This window comes from Arvicola amphibius, chromosome 8 (assembly GCF_903992535.2).
Source record: "Arvicola amphibius chromosome 8, mArvAmp1.2, whole genome shotgun sequence".
NCBI lineage: Eukaryota > Metazoa > Chordata > Mammalia > Rodentia > Cricetidae > Arvicola > Arvicola amphibius.
The window spans coordinates 45,583,341-45,588,541 of record NC_052054.1 but is presented as its reverse complement, the minus strand read 5'-3'; the positions used below and the strand labels follow the sequence as shown (position 1 = coordinate 45,588,541).

At 42.5% G+C, this 5,201-nt stretch overlaps 1 pseudogene; it reads right to left on the bottom strand.

The window, feature by feature from the left end:
• Positions 1-4,539: 4,539 nt before the first annotated feature.
• On the bottom strand, positions 4,540-4,841 carry LOC119821697 (annotated as a pseudogene).
• Positions 4,842-5,201: the final 360 nt, after the last annotated feature.

The window sequence follows — 5,201 nt, the reverse complement described above, 5'->3', positions numbered from 1 at the left end:
CTTGGTCCCCAGTTGGTGGAGCTGTTTGGGGAGGTGGTACAGACTTGCTGGAGGAAGTACAGTTTTTGGGGGTGGGCTTCGAAAGCTCATGGCCTTACCTCACCTCCAGTTCTTGCACTACTTCATGTTTGTGGTTAAATATGTGATCTCTTAGCTTTCTCCTGGTGCCATGCCTTCTTGCCAGCATAGCCTCTTATCCCTCTGGAACCATAACATGAACTAAGCTCTTTCCTCTCTTAGGTTGCCTTGGTGATGGTATTTTATTACAGCAGAAGATAGTCAATTAATATAGCTATTAAATAAAAAGTTCAGTGTCAGGTATGAATTGCCTCTTCTCAAGTTATTGGCCAGTAGGGCTTTGATGTGGGAGCCCTCTGTATGCTGTGAATACCATTGGTTAATAAAGAAGTTGTCTTGGCCCTGGCAGGGCAGAATAGAGGTAGGCAGGGAAAACTGAACTGAATGCTGGGAGAAAGAAGGTGGAGTCAGGGATGACATGGAGCCACCAGAGGGGAAAGGTGCAAGGTGCAAGCTGGAACCTTGGTGGTAGACCATGAGCCTCGTGGTAAAATATAAAATAATGGAAATGGGTTAACCAAAGATCTAACAGCTGGCTAGCAATATGCTTAAATGATTGGCCAAGCAGTGATTTAAATAATAAAGTTTCTGTGTGATTATTTTGGGAGTCTGGGCAGCCGGGGAACAAGCAAGCATCCACTCACCACACATAGAGGAAATCTAGTACTATGATTCTGTCAAATGGACACAGTAATAGACTGCCCTTTAAGTCCTTATCTTTATAGCTATAGATTAGTGCATCTTTCAGGCTTTACACACTAGATGGCAATTAATACAGAGACCCATAACTATTCATTGTGCAGCGAATGAGTGGTTGTGGAGTGCTCAACTCCAAATGGGACATCTATAGTATGCCCACTCCCACAAGGCTTAAGAATCATAGCAGAAGGGGGGACAAAGAGATGGTAAGAGTCAGAGGGAGAAGACATTTGCAGAAGGAGATTTTCCAGACATGACAGTGAAGTTGCACACGTGAATTCACAGTGGCTGGGACTGCAGGCGCAAGACTTGAACAAGTTCAAGCCAGCCCAAATCCCAACATGGATGGGGGTGAGGCTAACGAAGCCCCACTCTTATCTGAGAAGCTTTTGTCAGTTAGTGGTCGTCGGAAGAGGAAGAATCAGTTTTTCTGGTGATGCAGGCCCTGAGAGGCTCCCCATGCTCTCCTACTCTTGTAAAGCGGTACTCCCCTCTGTATGTTGTAAATATGTTTTATCACCATTGGTGATATTAAAGAACCTGTTTCAGCCAATGGTTTAGTAGATTAAAGCCAGGTGGGAAATTTGAACAGAGATATAGAGAGAAAGTAGGTGGAGTCAGAGAGATGTCATGTAGCTGCTGAAGGAGACAGACGCCCTGGAACCTTTACCAGCAGTCGGGAAACGAATGAGCAGTCTCTGTCTACCCTCATGCACATATAGGCATCACTAAACAGACTCAGTAGCTATTAAAAACATAAAATCAAGAAATCAAATGAAGTTGGGAGGGTAAGTGGAGGAGAATAAGGGAAAAATGGAGAAAGGATTTATACATGTATGAATATGCAATAAAATACTTAAAATATATAAAAAGAAAAGACAAAATGGAACAGTGAATAAAACTTTAACTATGAAAATGGCCCGGCCCACGGATAAGTCAATGGAGACCCTAGAGGGGGAGTGAGAATGGGATGGGACAAGAGGCATGAGAGATGGAGACAAGACAGGATTCTGATCAAGTCTCATTTATTCAAGGGAATAATCCAGGTAAATGGATCAGAAGTTCAAGGTCACCCTCAGTCACTAGCAAGTTCAAGGTGAGCCTAGGGAACAATGAGGTCCTGTTTCAAAAGTTAGAAGTGAATAATGCTAAGTATGAAGGAGAGTGGTAGTTGCTGGTTTAACTGAACTGCTTTTCCGGCTTGCTCCCCTTAGTTGCTGACATATATGGCTGCTACAGTAAGGCTTCAATAAAAAATAAAAATGTCAAGGTCATAAAATGCGATCATTTACAATATTAAGTACAGGCAACATTTATAAGTTATGTATGGGTTTATAAAGTTTAAGTCATGGATCTAAGGGGCCAACAAACTAATTTAAATACGTAAATCAAGACTAGATGTCCTTGAAAAGTGGTTGAAGATTGACTGAAACTGCAGTGTTTATTCCTTACCTACATACTTTCAGGGAATCACCAAGTATAATGAATGGGAAGGCAAAAATAGTTCAAAAGTTGTATAAATTGAAAAAAAATGCTAGAAGTTGCAAGAAGATGCTTTTATCAAAACGAATGTTGCCAGGAGTGAAATGTTCTCTTAAGTCTGGAAAGGGATATACAAACTGATTTGTTTCTTTATAGGGATGAGGGAAAAAGGAAGAAAAAGGGTAAAAGAACCACACAGTATAATGTTGACAAAACACTACACTGTCATGAATAAAATCTCTCTTGAATCGTTATTCCAGAAACGAAAGGTAATTTGCTCAACTCTACAAAGAACATCTACAAAAACTACAAAGAACACATTTCACTGTGAGGAACTGCGAGCTCTTCCTGCAAGGTCAGGGACGAGACCTAGGCGTCCTCTCTCATCTCTGTTTCCACCATCATATTGGAAGTACTAGCTAATGCAATAAGACAAGAAAGGCAAGCAAAAGCTCCACTGGTTGGGAAGGAAGAGCTGCAGACGTAGGGGATCCACGAGAGATGCTACTAGACTAACCAGGCACCGTAGGAAGGTTATGGGACTCAAGCTTAACAGGGAACACTGATCCCTCCTTTGTGGACCAGCAGTAGCCAAGTGGAATCTGAAATTCAGAACACAGTGCTGTTTATATTGGAATTCCAATGCAATGTTTATGTATAAGCCTGACAAAATATATTTAATGTTTGAAGAGCTCTGAAAAATGGATGGAGGAACTTGAAGGAGATGGTAGTGGTTGCGGCTCAGTGGTCCAGCACTTGCCTTGCATTTGCAAGGCTTTGGTTTCAATCTCCAGCTCTCTGTCTCCTCCAGTGAATAAAAAGAATGAGTAAGGAGTAAAAAAAAAGTGTAATACTCATGAGCAAAAAAAACGTACACTTAAAAAAAGAAACCGGAGAACAACTCACTGAAGAAGCAGATGGGCAATGATCTTGTAGAGAAAGACTTACTATTGTCAAGATCTGGGATTTTTGTCAACTTGATCTATGAAACTGATGGTTTGACTCCCAATGAAAATCTTACCCAATTATTTTATGGGTATTGACATTTTCTTCAAAAAAATTCCTATCCTGGCCATGTGATCCACTAACCTAGCTGAGCTAGGATCAAATTCTTTTAGTATTTACCTAAGTAGGTTTGAACAACATCTTTATCTATAAGTACCATAACTTGGAAGTCATCAAGATGCCCTTCAGCAGGTGGACAGATAAGCCCACTCAGGCAGTGGAACGTTCTAACACTATAAAGAAATGACATATGGAATCATGAAAACACAAGGGCAAACTTAATCCACACTAAGTAAAAGGTGGCAGTATCGTAGCCTACTTCCTGTGTAACCTCAACTGCGAATGTTCTGGAAAGGCGACCGCTGTGGAAACAGTAAGAGGATTTAGTGATTGCCAGGATTTCGCTGGGGGGGGGGGGGGGATGGATGAGCTGAGGATAAAGCACTTTCAGGGCAATGGTGTAGGTATTATAACACAATGGGGGAAACGTTGTAGAGTTTTCGAAACGTACAGAGTGGATACCAGCAAGAGTGAGCCCTTAGGTAAACTGGAGTGTGGGAGACAGTGGTGTGCCAATACTGTCTCCAGCTGCTATGAACGCCTTCCTCTTGGGAAGATAGTGAAGCTGGAAGAGGCAGTGGTTTCACGGGTGCTGCCCGGACTGTGTATCTTATTTTTCTTTTCCAGAAAAATTTTTTGACAACTTCAGTATGCTGCTTCCATGTATTTCTTCTCATTTTAATTTTCTTTCTTTTGAAAATTTTAAGCTTTTATTACCAAGGATGTCATTACAAATACTAAGTTTCCCAACATTAGGTTTCCCAACTTAATTGCAAACATTAAGTTTTCCAGTCTCCCTTTGGATAATGGCACATTTGACACACCGTGTTTTAAAATAATCTTCATTCTAGTTATTTATTTGTTTTTTACTCTTCAAGACCCAGAAGATGGGCTGTGTCTCTTTATTTTATTTTTTCTCAGAGTGGAAAAATTTACAATGGTTTCCACAAGCAAACAAGTGAATACTCATAAATATGAACAGTGTCTCTCATAAGTGTGGCCAAGGGAGGGAAGGCGAAAGGCAAGTCTGTGGGTTCACCCCTCTGTCAAAGCAGAAGCAGGGCCCCAAAGAAAGGTCTACGTTCCCTCCATTCAGCTGGGGGTCCAGAGACCACACTCGGGCAAGTTTAGGACAACAACTAAGGGGGGGGGGAGTAGAGGCCTCCAAAGGCTAGGCCAGACAGAAGGTGGGCAGGAGGCCAGGATCCAACTCCACTAGGTGACATAAGCATTGGGCATCATGGGTTGAGGATTCTGCGGCTAGGACATCAGCACCGCAGAGACTGGGAACATGAAGCTACTCATCACCTGCTCGGTGTCCTCGGGCTCCGGGAGTTGGCAAAGCTGCTAAAGCAACAGTAGACAGCCACCCAAGCACACTACTTCAGCTTCAGTGTGAGGCCCATCTGGCCGAGATTTATGCCTTGGGTCATCCAAAGCCAGGGTGCACATGCGCGATGGAAGCTGACACCTCAGCACTTTGAGCCTCCGTGGTCTGACATATTATTGGTGGACATCGCCAACTGAAGACCACACTGTCTCTCTTTTACTACTTATGCCGCTTTATTTATTTTTTTACCATGTAGTGGAGGGGGGAAAAATACAAGTTAAAGGCTGTTTGTAGGAATTCAGTCATATGGCTACAGTTCCTTGGAATAGATATTACGTGGATTGGAATTTTATCTCATTGATTTTTCTGCAGCCGATGACATTCCTGAGCACTCACCACAAACCAAACACAGGAAGCAATCTAAGCACACCGCTGATGTAGTTCTTAGGACAATCAGAGTGCAGGAACACGGTTAACTGGGAACCGTGAACATTATTAGGAACCTTCACAGAGCTAGTTCCACTTGGATGAGGTCTCAGGAAGGAGA